The sequence below is a fragment of the Bos mutus genome, chromosome 21, assembly GCF_027580195.1.
Source record: "Bos mutus isolate GX-2022 chromosome 21, NWIPB_WYAK_1.1, whole genome shotgun sequence".
Classification (NCBI taxonomy): Eukaryota; Metazoa; Chordata; class Mammalia; order Artiodactyla; family Bovidae; genus Bos; species Bos mutus.
This window is the reverse complement of record NC_091637.1, coordinates 33,131,833-33,148,056: the sequence shown is the minus strand read 5'-3', so window position 1 is coordinate 33,148,056 and position 16,224 is coordinate 33,131,833. Positions and strand designations below refer to the sequence as shown.

General features: G+C 39.4%; 1 protein-coding gene across 2 annotated transcripts in view; it reads right to left on the bottom strand.

The window, feature by feature from the left end:
* Positions 1-15,458, bottom strand: part of EDC3 (enhancer of mRNA decapping 3) — a 56,630-nt gene extending 41,172 nt beyond the window's left edge. The window contains exons 1-2 of one of the 2 annotated variants that reach the window (XM_070358619.1): positions 15,324-15,458; positions 9,366-9,466 (exon numbers count right to left, since the gene is read on the bottom strand). The gene's annotated coding sequence lies outside the window, so the exon portion shown is untranslated. The remainder of the gene's footprint in view (positions 1-9,365; positions 9,467-15,323) is intronic. The other variant, XM_070358618.1, reaches the window with a different exon arrangement.
* Between the last annotated feature and the right edge of the window lie 766 nt (positions 15,459-16,224).

The window sequence follows — 16,224 nt, the reverse complement described above, 5'->3', positions numbered from 1 at the left end:
TGAGGTTATTGATATTTCTCCCAGCAATCTTGATTCCAGCTTTTGCTTCATCCAGTCTGGCATTTCGCATGATGTACTCTGCATATAAGTTAAATAAGCAGGCAATTGCAGCCTTGACATATTCCTCTCCCAATCTGGAACCAGTCTGTTGTTCCATGTCCAGTTCTAACTGTTGCTTCCTGATCTGCATATTTCCTAAGATTTCTCAGAAAGCAGCTCAGGTGGTCTGGTATTCCCATCTCTTTAAGAATTTTCCACAATTTATTGTGATCCACACAGTCAAAGGCTTTGGCATAGTCAATAAAGCAGAAGAAGTTTTTCTGGAACTCTCTTGGTTTTTTGATGATCCAACAGACATTGGTGATTTGATCTCTGGTTCCTCTTGCCTTTTCTAAATCCAGCTTGAACATCTGGAAGTTCACAGTTCACGTACTGTTGAAGCCTGGCTTGGAGAATTTTGAGCATTACTTTGCTAGCATGTGAGATGAGTGCAATCGTGCAGTAGTTTGAACATTCTTTGGTACCGCCTTTCTTTGGGATTGGAATGAAAACTGACCTTTCCCAGTCCTCTAGCCACTGCTGAGTTTTCCAAACTTGCTGGCATATTGAGTGCACTACTTCCACAGCATCATCTTTTAGGATGTGAAATAGCTCAACTGGAATTCCATCACCTCCACTAGCTTTGTTTGTAGTGATGCTTCCTAGGGCCCACTTGACTTCACATTCCAGGATGTCTGGCTCTAGGTGAGTGATCACACCATTGTGGTTATCTGGGTCATGAAGATCTTTTTGTATAATTCTCCTGGGTATTCTTGCCACCTCTTCTGAATATCTTCTGCTTCTGTTAGGTCCATACAATTTCTGTCTTTATTGTGCCCATCTTTGCATGAAAAGTCCCTTGGTATCTCTAATTTTCTTGAGATCTCTAGTCTTTCCCATTCTATTGTTTGTCTCTATTTCTTTGCTTTGATCACTGAGGAAGGCTTTTGTATCTCTCCTGCTATTCTTTGGAACGCTGTATTCAAATGGGTTTATGTTTCCTTTTCTCCTTTGCCTTTAGCTTCTCTTCTTTTCTCAGCTATTTATAAGACTTCCTCAGACAACCTTTTTTTGCCCTTTTGCATTTCTTTTTCTTGGGGATGGTCTTGATTACTGCCTCTTGCACAATGTCATGAATGTTAGGTCCATGAATCAAGGCACATTGGAAGTGGTCAAACAGGAGATGGCAAGAGCAAACATCAACATTTTAGGAAATCAGAGAACTAAAATGGACTGGAATGGGTGAATTTAACTCAGATGACCATTATATCTATTACTGTGGGCAAGAATCCCTTAGAAGAAATGGAACAGCCATCATAGAAACAAAAGAGTCCAAAATGCAGTACTTGGATGCAATCTCAGACAGACAGAATGATCTCTGTTCCTTTTCAAGGCTTAACCTGGTACTGTCACAACAGGCGGGGTAGGGGTGGTGGGATGTTCAAGAGGGAGGAGACATTTTTGGAGTTTAACCTGGTATTCTGTCAAAAATTAGGTTTAGGGTGGTGGTGGGGGTGGGGGTGGGCAGGAGGTTCAAGAGGAGGGGATATATGTATAACAGATGATTTATGCTGTTGTACAGCAGAGACCAACACAACATTGTAAAGCAGTTATCCTCCAATTAAAAACAAATTTTTATAAAAGCACTTCCAATATTATCTCCTAGAAACAGTATTATCACTATTAGATTACTTATCACATTTTCTTTATTGATTGCTTTTTTGTTCCTATCTGCACACTGCACACATCATCTCCCAATGTGAGATGATGTATGAGAAACTCCTTTAAGGACTCAATGTTATTACTAATGTGAATGACTAAATTTCTGATTATTTTGTTAAAATGTTATGGGTAATAACCAAATTATCCATATTATCTTTGGGTATAAAATGCACATTTGTGCTCCATCTGTGTTTCTACTTTTTTACATTAAAATTTCAAAAGAAAAAAAAAGATGTTTAAATATATGTTTGTGTCACATTACTCATATGCAGTTGAATGTTACTCAGCCATAAAAAGAATGGAATAATGACATTTGCAGCTACACGAATGGACCTAGAGATGATCATACTAAGCAAAATAAGTTAGAGAGACAAATACCTTGTGATATCACTTGAATGTGGAATCTAAAATATGCTACAAATGAACATATCTATGAAACAGAAATAAACTCACAGACACAGAGAACAGCCTTGTGGTTGCCAAGGAGGAGAGCAGGTGGGGCAGGGAGGAACTGGGAATTTAGGATGGGCAGATGCAAACTATTATATATAGCATAGATAAACAACTAGCTCCTACTGTACAGCAAAGGAACCATATTCAGTGCCCTGTGATAACCGTAACAGAGAGAAAGTGAAAAAGAATGTACATGTGACTGAATCACTTTGCTGTACAGCAAAAATCAACACAACACTATAAATCAACTCTAAAATTTTTTTAAGTTGAACAAATTATATAAATAAAAGAAATGAAAGGGCTGCAGTAAAAATGTCAGATAAAAGATTAAGGCAAAAACATTAAAAGAGTTAATTCATGCCTAAACAATGTATATTATTACTGAGGGTACAACTCACTAATAATATATATTGCTATAATTTTCCATTGAGGTAATTTGATTATGTCAAAACATAATATAGAACATAAAACAGGTATATAAAATATTCAAGAATAAATTTTTAAAGTCAATAGAAGAGAATTAATACAATCTTCTGTAATGAATCAAGCAGCAAAACAAATATTTTTAAAAATAAACAATACAGATACTGAGTTCAATAATCTTATCAGGCTTTGTATCTCCAGTGAAGGAATACACATACTGTATACCTGGCTTCAGTTGTTAGGACAAATGGTAATGGATATTCATCAGCAGAAAATCAACCCTGATCTAAGTTTCATAATTTATATACACATTTACTCAAAATGGGTCATAGACTTAAACGTAAAATGTCAAACTATAAAACTTTTAGGAAAAACGTAAGAGAAGCCTTCAAGATCTAGAGTGAGGCAATGAATTCTTCGACTGGACACCAAAAGCACAACCTATTAAGGAGAAACTGATCAGACTTCTTGAAAATTAAAAACTTTCATTCTGCAAAAGGATCCTTATTAGGAGGCTTTTTAAAAAAAGTTACAGGCTGGAAAAAAATATTTACAAATCACATATATGACAAAGACTCATGACCAGTATCTAGAATACACAAAGAACTCTTAAAATTCAGTGATGGAAAAAAAAAATCCAATCCATAGTGGGCAAAAGACACAAAACACATTTCAACAAAGAACTATACAGATGGCAAATAAGTACATGAAAAGATGTTCAACATCATTACATTAACCACTAGGGAAATGCAAGCTAAAACCACAATGATACACTACATGCCCACTGCTGCTGCTGCTGCTGCTGCTAAGTCGCTTCAGTCGTGTCCGACTCTGTGCAACCCCAAAGACGGCAGCCCACCAGGCTCCCCCATCCCTGGGATTCTCCAGGCAAGAACACTGGAGTGGGTTGCCATTTCCTTCTCCAATGCATGGAAGTGAAAAGTGAAAGTGAAGTCGCTCAGTTGTGTCCAACCCTTTGCAACCCCATGGACTGCAGACTACCAGGCTCCTCCGTCCATGGGATTCTCCAGGCAAGAATACTGCCCACTAGAACAGCTAAAATAAAAAACACTGACAACACCAAGTACAAGTAAGGATGTGGAGAAATTGAATAACTCATACATTCATACATACTCATATATTCATACACTGCTGATGGAACTACTAAATGGGGCAGCCATTTTTTTTATTAAAAAAAAAAAAAAAGCCTAAACACGCAGACATCTCTGGTGGTCCAGAGGTTAAGAATCTGCCTGCCAATGCAGGGGACACTGAGTTTGATGCCTGGTCCAGGAAAATTCCACATGCTGTGGGGCAACTAAGCTCATCTCCACAACTCCTAAGCCAGCACAGTACAACCACAGAAAGCCTGCACACAGCAACAAAGACCCACTGCAGCCAAAAATAAATAGCCAAAACGGAGGCTATAAAAAAAAAAAAAAAAACACCTAAACACGCAACTCACATGACCCAGCAGTTGCATGACTGGTCATTTATCTCAGAGAATGGAAGACTTAACTCACAAAAAAACCTGTACTTGAATGTTTATATCAGGTTTACTTCTAATAGCCTCAAACTGGAACAGGCTAGATGACTTTCCACGTGTCAAAGGTTAAACACAAACCATGGTAGGAGCAAAAGTGAAAAAAGCCAACCCCAAAAGGTTACATTCTTATGATTCCATTTGTGTAACATTCTTGAAATGACAGCTATAGAAATGAGAGGAGAAGAGTGGTTCCCAGGAGTGAGAGAAGGGGCAGAGACACAAGGAAAACAGGGATGGCTGTAAATGAGCAACATGAGGGATCCCCGTGGTTAGGGAAACATTCTGCATCTTGACCATATGATGTCAATATCCTGGTATTGACACTATACTATTGTTTTGCAAGATGTTACCAATACGGAAAACCAGGCAGGATATATGGAATCTCTCTGTATTCTTTCTTATAAATACATATGGATCTACAGCTATCTCAAACAAAAAGGTCAAAAAAAAAAAAAAATCAATGTCTTCTACCACATTAACAAAGCAAATGAGAAATCATGTATGATCACGTCAACAAATGCAGAAAGATAATCTGACAAAATTCAACATCATTCATGATATAAAAAAGGAGCAGTGGCATCTATAAAACAATTATAGATAACATCATATTAATGGTGAAACAATGAATTCTTTCCCCCGAAGACTGGGACAAGGCAAGAATACTCTCACCGGTTCTGCTTCTTATTCAACATTATATTACAGGTGTTAGCTACTGCAATAAGAAAAAGAAATAAAAAGCATAAATATTGGAAATGAAGATGTAAAGTTATTTTTATTTGTAAACTTTATTGTTGACTGTGCATGTAGAAAACCCTAGGGAATGTACCCCCCACACACACACACACAAAAATCCTACTATATGAAACTTTAGCAGGGCTTCCCAGGTGGCACTAGTGGTAAATAACTGTCTGCCAATGCAGGAAACATAAGAGACACAGGTTCGATCCCTGGGTCGGAAAGATCCCCTGGAGGAGGATATGGCAACCCACTCCAGTATTCTTGCCTGGAGAATACCATGGACAGAGGAGCCTGGTGGGCTACAGTCCATGGGGTTGCAAAGTGTTGGATACGACTGAGCGACTTCACTTTCACTTTAATATAAAAGTTAAAACAAAAGCTACTGGGGTGGGGAACAGAACACCTAAGTGACCTTAGAGTAGAGAAAGATTTCTTAGACAAAACAGAAATAAGTAGTACTAATCATAAAAGAAAAAAATCTGATGAATTAGATTTCATCAAAATTTAAAAGTCCTGCTCATCAAAAATCATCATTAAAGAATACAAATTGGAAGAGGTGTTAAAAAAAAAAGACGCTGGGAGGCAACTAGAGCAGTCTATTTAAGAGACAGTGGTAAGCTGTAATAGGTAGAAGCAATGGAGAAGGGAATAAGTTGAGATTCAAGACCAAGACTGATACAGGTGATGGTCTGAATTTGGTAATGATTTAATATAGTAATAGGTAACAGAAAGGGGGGGGGGGGGGAATCACCCTTAAGAAAATAAAAGGTGAATGGAACACATGTAATCCCACAGCTTTTACACACATACCATCATACTGTGTAGCAATAGCAGCAGCTAGTATTTATTGCTCATTTACTATGTCTCAGGACTGAGTTAAAACTTTAGGGGCCTTCTTTAGGGCCCTTCAATCTTCATGACAACCCTATGAGACAGCTACTTTACTAACCCATTTTACAGATGGGGAATTACAACAGAGAGGTTATAATGGATATTTACACACTTGTAATCAGAGCATAAAGGCAGCTTCTTAGCATATTCTCCACGTGTATGTGCTATTCCACCGCATTCACATATCAGTTTTTCTCTCAATGGACATTTAGATAATTCAATTTTTCACAATTATAGTTAATGCAGCAATAATTTTCTCAGGATAAAGCCTCAGTCAGTCAAAAGGTAAAACCACCTAGGTTTGATTACAATATACCATAGTAGAAAACTATCTTTTTTCCAAAACAAATCATTTTCAATTTTTTTTCAAACGAAATCATGCTCTGGATGGGTTAAGATAATCATACATTTAAAACAAAGGTACTGTAAAAAAAAAAAATTTAAGGAGGTATTCCATATAATCTAGCCCCATTTCAACATCATCCCAATGAAGGCTACCTCCAAGGATCAAGCATTTCAAGAAAACTCCCAGATTTATGATGGTAAAAAGATGTTTCTGCCCTCTATTATAACCACACCAAAACAAGAAAAGAAAAAAGGAAAGCCACAGTTAAGGAGAAAATATTCCCAACAGATAAGATCCAGAATATATAAGGAATACTTACAAATAAATAAAAAAAAAACATCAGTTTTTTAAAGCAGGCAAAAGAAGTTATACAAATAGTCAATAAACATACGAAAAGCTGTTCAACATCATTAGTTTATCAGGGAAATGTGAATTGAAACACAATAAGACACCCAAATGTCCAAGATGGATGAATGTATAAACACTCCATTAAAATAGAGTATCATTCAGTCTTAAAAAAGGAAGGTTCTGATATATGTTATAACATAGATGAACCTTGAAAACATTAAGTGAAAATGAAATAAGACACAGAAGGACATATCTTGTATGATTCCGCTCACACGAGGCATCTAGAACAGTCAACCTCACAGGGGCAGAAAGTAGAATGGTGGCTTCCAGGGGCTGGGAGAGCAGGAGATGAAGTGCTACTATTCAAAAGGTACAAAGTTTCAGTTTGATATGATAAAAAAGTTCATGATGGTGATGGTTGCATGACAATGTGAGTGCACTCAATGCCACTGAACTGTACACTTAAAAACTGTTAAAATGATACATTTTATCATTTTGTATGATAAAGTATACATTTTATCCTACAAAATGATAAAATGTATACTTCATCATACAAAATGATAAAATGTATACTTTACCACAATTTTTGAAAGTGTTAGGTTGGGAAAAGACCACCATAGATACTATATCCACTGCTGCTGCTGCTAAGTCGCTTTAGTCATGTCCGACTCTGTGTGACCCCATAGACGGCAGCCGACTAGGCTCCTCTGTCCCTGGGACTCTCCAGGCAAGAACACTGAAGTGGGTTGCCATTTCCTTCTCCAATGCATGAAAGTGAAAAGTGAAAGTGAAGTCGCTCAGTCGTGTCTGACTCTTAGCGACCCCATGGACTGCAGCCTACCAGGCTCCTCCATCCATGGGATTTTCCAGTACTATAGATCAAAAATGAAAGCACCAAATGTCTGTGATAATGCAAAGCACTGGAACAACTCTTAACTGCTGATAGTGTAAAATGATACAAGCACTCTGGAAGAGAGGTTGGCAGTTTCTTATAATATTAAATATATATCTGTGACCCAAAATTTCCTTTCTAGGATTTACCCAGGAGAAATAAAAACATATATTAACAAAAAGACTTGTACACAAGTGTACAAAGTACCTTTATAACAGTCAAAAATTGGAAACAAGGAGAAGAGAGGAAACAAATCATGGTATTAACTACACCACAGAACACCACTTAACAATAAAAAAGAACAAACTACTTACTCGACTAATACAAGGTAGATGATACTCAAAAACTGAAAGTCACACAGATACATTTATATGAGTCTATTTATAAGAATTTCTACAAGAGTAACTATAGTGAGAAAAATCAGAAGTCTTCCACCTATAGGTCAGAAAATTGACTAGAAAGAGGCAGAGGGACTTGTGGGGTAATGAAAATGTTCTTTGTTTTTACTGATGCAGTAGTCACAAGATTATACACAGCTAGCAAATTTTACTGAATTGGGCATTTAACATTTGTGCATTATTACTGTATGCAAGGTATATCTTAATTTTTTTAAAAAAGGAGGGAAACTACATGCAGCCAACATAACCTGTATAGTATGACACAGAATATTTAGTCATTCCTTCAATAAGAAGAGGTTAATTTCCCAGAAAGGTTTTCCATAAAACATAAAGACGAAAACTCACACACTGGATAATGCCGGCAAAGATTTCTATTAGGCATCTCATAAATGTCCAAAACCAAATTTTTAATTTCTTTAGCCTAACACTCAACATCCCCCAATTTGTTCCTTCCCAAGCTTTTTTCACTGCTTTTCAGGTGGCTCAGAAGTAAAGAATCCACCTGCCAAGGCAGAACATGTGGGTTAGATCCCTGGGTTGGGAAGAGCCCTTGGAGGAGGAAATGGTTACCCACTCCAGTATTCTTGCCTGGAAAAAACCCATGGAGAGAGGAGCCTGGCTGGCTAACAATCTTTGGGCGGGGCGGGGCGGGGGGGGGGCGTGTCACAAAAAGTTGGACACAACTTAGTGACTGAGCCTCAAGCTTTTCCCATCTCAATAAATGGCATCAACATATACTATACTGCTTATACAAAGGGGAAAAAAAGTCAGGAGTCTTCTTGATTCCTTTCTTTGTCCTTCGTCCCATACATTCATCAATAAGTCCTATTGTCACTACTTCAAAGATAAGTCCATCTCTCTCCATCTCCACTGCTACTTACCTACTCTAAGTCACTATCATCTCATAATTGCAGCAGTCCCCTGTTATATCTCTGCTTCAACTTCTGCCCCTCTAATTCTTTCTCTACACTGCAGCCAGAGCAAATTTTAAAAGGTAAATCAGTTGTCATGATTCTGCTTAACTTCCTTTCCATAGACTGCAAGCCCTACACAATCTCATTTCTACTAACCTCTACAGACAAATTCCCTGGTGGCTCAGATAGTAAAGCGTCTGCCTACAATGCAGGAGACCTGGGTTCGATCCTGGGTGGGGAAGATCCCCTGGAGAAGGAAATGGCACCCCACTCCAGTACTCTTGCCTGGAAAATCCCATGGACGGAGAAGCCTCGTAGGCTACAGTCCATGGGGTCGCAAAAAGTTGGACACGACTGAGCGACTTCACTTTCATAGACAACTTCATCTCTCACCACTCCTTTTCCCTGTTCTCCAGACAAATTGACCTTATCACTGTTCCTTAAATACATCAAGCTTGTTCCCTGCAAAATTCTGCACCAGGTATTTTCAGAACACTCTTTCCCCAGTTACATGAATGGCTAGTTCTATCTCGTCTTTCAGTTGCCTTCGAAAATGTCACCACACCAAAGAGGCCTTCCCTGGCTACCCAATTTAATGTGGCTAAACTCTCTATCACTCTCCAACACTTTCTGTTATAATTTCAAAATGACTCACCATATGAATTATCTTATTTATATTGTATGTGTCACCCCAATAGAATGGAAGCTCCAGGAGGGCAAGGGACCTTGTCTGTTTTGTTCAGACAATAAGATTGCCTAGAATGGAAAAGGAACTCAGTAAATATTAATTCAATCAAAGGAGACATAATAAACCTGACAGAAGTTAATCACTCAAAATCTAGAGTTATCTAAATATCTATATCTAAATGCCTTAGCTCTCCTTGGAAATGGTTCCAAAAACACAATATCCGTAAGCGTATTCTATGTGAAATTCTATGTAAGATATGAAACCTAACACTGTTCTACACACAAAAGGAAGTCAGCAAGCAGCAGGTGACATAGGGCCTTCCCTGGTGCTTAGCGGTCAAGAATCCACCTGCCAATGCACCAGACCCGAGGTTGACCCCTATGTCAGTAAGATCCCCTGGAGAAGGAAATGGCAACTCACTATTCTTGCCTGGGAAATCCCATGGACAGAGGAGCCTGAGAGGATACAGTCCATGGGGTCGCAAATAGTCAGACACAACTTAGCAACTAAACAACAATAACATACAATATTAAGCATAAAATGAAACACTGGCTTAGCTGTTCCACAAAAAAAAGAAATAGAACAGCATTTTAAACAGTTTTCAAATATTAATTTCAGAAATATATCTACATAAAACATAAGTCTAAAAAAAAAAAAACAGTAGAAATATATTTAAAGGAGCATAAAAAGCACTCCTTCAGTTAAAAAAAAAAAAGAGGACTGTCTCAGTAGAAACACAAAAACGTAAAGACAAACTCCGGTAGTTCTCTATTTAACTGAGCAAGTATCACAAAACTATGCTGACAGAACAGACAATAAAAGAAACACTGCATCAGCAGGCTCATCCATAATTTTTTTTTTTTTTTTTACTACAGAGTATTTCAAACATATACAAAGGTAGACAGACCAGTATAATGAACCCCACATACCCCTCACTGAGTTGCAACAATTATCAATTTATCTCAAGGAATTTAAGAAATCAAATGAATTTCCAATGCAACACAATTTCCATGACACTGATGACAGAAAAAGGCACAAAACACCCATGATTTTATGCTTATTTTCCCGTTCCTGATTGACCTTTGTCTACTTAAAGCCACAAAATTATGAGGTTCCTTTCCTATCATTTATACTCCACCATAATCCTACTCTGATGCTTACTTTAGATTGATGCAAAACGAAAAGCTGTAACTGGAATTTTAGAAATGCCAGAAATCAATCAGATGGGAGAAGACTTCTATTTCTCCATTCAACATATATGTTTAAGACACTCACTACACATACAAGTTTATATTATGTCAATAATAACTAATAAGTAGGATTTTTAATAGTTTTAAAGAAAATTTCTTTATTAACTGAAAACAGTAAATCTAAAACAAGTGGAGTGCCAACATATGGATTTCTAATCAGATGAACACACTAAGGGAGAACACACCCAAATCAAGACACAGTATTTTGGACACCCCAGAAGGTTCCACTGTGCTCCCACAAAGGTAGCCATTATTCTGATATCTATCACAAAAGAGTCATTTACCTGTTTTTGAACTTCATATAAATGGAATCATAAAAGTTCTCTCAAAGCGTTGGCTTCTTTTGCTCCATGTTACATCTGGGAGACTCACCTTGTTGCATGTAGCAGCAGTTCTTTCTTTCTCGTGGCTATATAGTATTCCATTACATAACTATGCCTCAAGGTATTTATCCATCCTGCTCCTGATAGACGGACTATTTCCAGTTTGGGGGCCATTATGAATAGAGAATTAAACAGTTTTGTATATGCCTTTGTAGTGGACAAATGTACCCATTTATGCTGGGCATATTACGAAGCAGTAAACACAGGTTCAATCCCTGGGTTAGGAAGATCACCTGGAGGAGGAAACAGCAACCCAGTCCAGTATTCTTGCCTGGAAAATTCCATGGAGAGAGGAGCCTGGCAGGCGACAGTCCATGGGTCGCAATGAGTTGGGCACGACTGAGCAACTGAGCACACTAGACACAGGCTGATCCTGCTCAAACGCTATTAGGATTTCCAGACTACCAAATGTCGCACTATGAGACACTACCGAATCACTTTTCTTGTAAGAAGCCTTTAGATAACAAAGTCAGGTAGACCGAAATGGTCTTCCACTCATCATGCAATTAAAGTAGTTGTCAGAAATGATTCAAAAGCAATCAGCTGATTACAGAGCTACAAACTTTCATCTCATCCACATCTGACAGAACTCTTCAGCATTCAGATCCAATCCTTTGATCTGCTAAGGACAATTAAATCGACAATTATGGATAAGTGGTTAGTTATGGATTTCTGAAAAACTAGATATCTATGTAGAAACGTGTCTATAGAATCAAAAGCTTGGAAATGACAGAGATCTTGAAAGAAAACATCTACTAGTATAATCCTAGTACTAAGTCCCTATCTTCCACAAAAGGCAGCATAGTGAAAAAGCCATGGACTTCTGAAGTCACACATTAAAGGCCAGAATTATGAGCAAATTATCCTAATCTGAGTCTCAACTGTCTCAATTATAAAATGGGAAGTAGAGTTGACCCTCGAACAACATGGGCTTGAATGGTACAGGTCCACTCAAAACACCTATTTCCTTCACCAAATACAACAGTACTACATGATGGGCAGTTGCCTGAATGTGAGATGCAGAACCGCAGATACAGAAGAACCATGTATAAGGAGGGCCGACTATAAGTTATTCTCAGATTTTCAGTTTTGCAGACAGTTGGAGGCCCTGGCCCCCAATTGTTCAAGAGTCAACTGCATACCAATTAAATGATCTCATAGAACCATTGTGAAGATTAAATGAGATAATCTATATAATTTTTACCATATACCAAATTTTATTTCAAATGTCTCTCTCTCTTTTTTTTTTTGGTGTAGTTTGCAGGATTTTTGTTCCCTGACCAGGGATCAAACCCATGCCCCCTGCAGTGGAAGAGCAGAGTCTTAACCACTGGGTCACTAGGGAAGTCCTACAAACACCTCCTTTTCACAGAAGGAATACTGGCCAAATAGGGGATTCAAGTCATGGCCCTAGAAAATTATACCATGAGGGTCACCTTCCGTCTCACCTGAACAAAACTACAAAAATGCCTAAATTACCTCTACAACATCTTGGAAATGAAGTCTCAATCTTCAAAGTGGAATACACACATCTTTAGGAGTACACAAAGACATGCAAGCAAGGGAATCAACTTCCACCCTACTCTATCATAAAGCTGATCTGCCCAGGTATCAAATAAAGACTTTCAACCATAAAATGTATTACTTTAAAACTGGAGTCAGAAAACTACACCCATGTACCAAATCTGGCCCACTACTACCAAAGCAGTACTGGAACAGAACCTCGTACAGCTCTCTGCTTACAGTCTGGGGCTGTTTCTGCACGTCAATGAGAGACCTGAGTAGTACTAACGGGGACCGCACGGCCCACAAAGCCTACCAGCAAGCCCTTTACAGAAAAAGTATGCTGACTCCTGTTTTAGGATACAATTCTGTGGGGTGCATACAAGTTCAAGAAGAAAAATAAGAAATGGACAAATTCCAAGAAGGATAAAATTACCAAAACTGACTCAAAAAATTTAAAAAAATCCAGACAGACCTACACCAAGTAAAGAAATTGAATAAGTAGTTTTAAAACCTTCCCACAAAGAAAAGCCCAGGCCCAGAGGACTTTGCTGGTAAACTCTATCAAACGTAAAGAAAGAAATAATTACCAATTCTACATAAATTCTTTCAGAAAACAGCAGAATAACATTTTCCGACTCATATTATGAGGGTAATTTTACTCTTGATACTGAGTCCAGTCCAAAGACATCACAAGAAAAGGAAACCTCAGACGAATATTCCTCACAAAAATTTTTAATATCAGCAAATTGAATTCAGTAATATACAGAAAGTAGAATACACCAAGATTCAACAGAATCCATTCTAGGAACACAAGACTGGCTTAACATCTGAAAATCAGGTAACGTAATACACCATTTATACACAGCCATATCTTCGAGGGCTTTTATATATAAAAAAGGTTATCTATATACTTTTAAAGCGTCAAATTACTATTAGATTTAGAAAACTTTGTATTTATTTTTCAAAAGTCAATATTTACAACCTAACAGAAATTACATACTAAACCATTTTCAATTAAATGTTTAAATTACTTAAATTTAAGATGACCCTTCCATTTCATTAAACTACACTGGGCAAATATTGAGATTAACCAGATGATACTCTCTTCACTTCATTAGGCAACAAATTTGATAAGAACACTCTTCAGATAAGGCTTCAAATACATACTGCATATAAAAAAGTGACAGAGCCTCAATATCGATCACCAAATTCCCAGCTGTAATTGTATCCATAAACAAATTCCTACACACAGATGCCCAAAGTCATGACGTCACCTAATTTAACCACAATAGGGCAAATCTCCCACCCCATCTCACCCACCAGGTCACCAGAAAAGACTCAAATGCCTTGCCAAAATTCGGACACATTATCATTACAGATATTGTACTCCTTTCGGATACTAATATGGACGTCGTGTCCTGTTGTAGTTGATAACAGATAAATGCCGTATCTTCCATCTTGCATTACTTACGAATCTTGGACTCTCAAGAATCTTAAACATTTTCTAGTCCAACGTTTTTCAAACTACAGGTCTTTAGCAGTCAGACCCATTACAGGTCAGAATCAGTTTAGTGAGTTACAATCAACTTTTTTTTTTTCAATGAAATAGAAAATGTCAGAGGGTACCACATACACAGAAGGCAAAATTTTATTTCCTGTGTACACACTCTACGCATGCAGGGGTCACAAAGAGTCAGCATGCAAAATACATTAACTGTGGGTCATAGGTCAAAAAAGTTAGAGACACTCTATTAGTCCCACAGTCCTCAAGAAGGCTTCAACAAAAGATTCTTAGTACTCAAAGAGTTATGTTTTTTGTAACCATTTCCAATTCATACAGAGAAACCAAAAAATAGGAATTCTGTGCTCAGTACACTTAATCTTCCATTCATAAATAAAAGACTAGAATCTATCTGAGGTTTCCAGTTGAAACAGTGACCTGCTCAGAGGCAGTCACTTAAGTTTTGATGGGATTACGACCTTTATTTGACAGCGCAAACTGAAATCAGTTCAGTCTGTGGCTAGGAAAGAGAACAAAAACCAATCTGGGTCTCGAGATCCACATCTGTAACGGCAGGAGAGGGCTGTTTGGACTCCTTCTACCTCTGAAATTGGGAGGTTTGTTGACAACCAACTGGCCAAGCAGGTGAGGACTATGCCTCCCCCACACCAAAACACTTGAACCATTCAACAAGTCAATTACTGATCAATTCAACCAATATCACACAAAGAGTACTGATAATAAGAAACTAAGACTTACACTAACAACAGTAAAGAATCAAGGGGACGTAAGTCTCCAGGAATAGCAGAAGCTGCCCCCTGCCAGTTATCACTAATTTCTCAGCCACCCTCTCCTCTCAGACTCCAGTTCATCTCCGCCCGCCCCCCTCCCCCACCCCCGCTATCTGTCATGGATGTGGTACTCGCGTTCTTCCCTGCCACCGTTCTCCACTGTGCAAAAGGAAACACGCAGGGAGCAATGAGGGGGTGGGCTGCAGGAGCCATTAACGAAGCTAAACTAAGAGCCTAGGCCGCTAATGCCTCACACCTCCCACAATTCCTCGACTGCTGAGAGTCCCGTTCCCTCGACCTCCACCTCAAACCATACCCCGGAGGCAAGTCCTAGTAATGGGTCCCCGCGCACCCGAAGCAGCCCCCATCTCGAACCCACCGCTCTAGAAGTCTGCAAGGCCTGGAAGCACGAAGCCTAAAGCAAACTCTCCGGCAACCCCGGAAGACCCCTGCCACGAGCGCCCACCAGCCACCCGCCCCCCCGTCGCGCCTACCTCTACGCCACCGAGCCTACGCCTCCTCGGTTCACCACACCAAGCCTGCCCCGAAGCACCGCAAGACCCTGAGACTAAGGGTCTTCTTCACACCCACCCCCACAGCCGCGGCCGCCGCCGGAAGCGCCTTGCGTCTCCACGCCACCGTCGTGAGGTCACTTCCGGCGCGACGCTTCAGAACCCGGGGGCGGGACGCCCGGGAAATTTGAGAATTTGGAAACATTAACTACTGGGACCAGCTTTGTGGCCTTCCAGAACCGCGCCTGCTGGGCCTGGTTCCCTGTGCCCCGGCTACCTATATCGGGTGGAGTCTGGGTTCGAGTTGGAGTCCTGCCTCCGTCCCAGGCTCGGTTGCTGGGGAGTTCTCTTCCCTCTCGTAGTACTGATGGAAAGCTCCGACTTTCCTTCCAGTTCCTCTTATGCTAATCGCCGACCCAGAGCCGAAGACTTTGGCTAGGAGACTGCCTCTGTTCTCATGGCCCCTATTCTCGATCAGTTGCAGCTGTGGGATGCAATTAGTAGGCCCCCGTGACGGATTAAAGGAAAAAAATATTCCCTTCGTGGTCTTCGTGGTTGATCTTCAAAGTTTATCAGCTTCAGCTCGTTTTGGGCTTAGTGTCAGTCAATCTGTGCTTGAATACCTTTCCCCACTCCCATCCCTAGTACTCAGTACATGGGAAAGTGCCACTCTCCTTCCTGTGGCATTTTAGAGTCTCGGTCGCCTTGATTTTGAAAAAAGCAGCCGTTTAGGATCAAGACTGAATGTAATGAGGAAGTTTATAGTTGGCAAGGTCGTCTTGAAGCCTGACACCTGGTTTAGGAACCACTGCTTGAGCAGGCAGCATAGAGGAGGGCAGGGGTTCCAAATTTGGCTGTGCAAAATAAGTCGAAGAACTTTAAA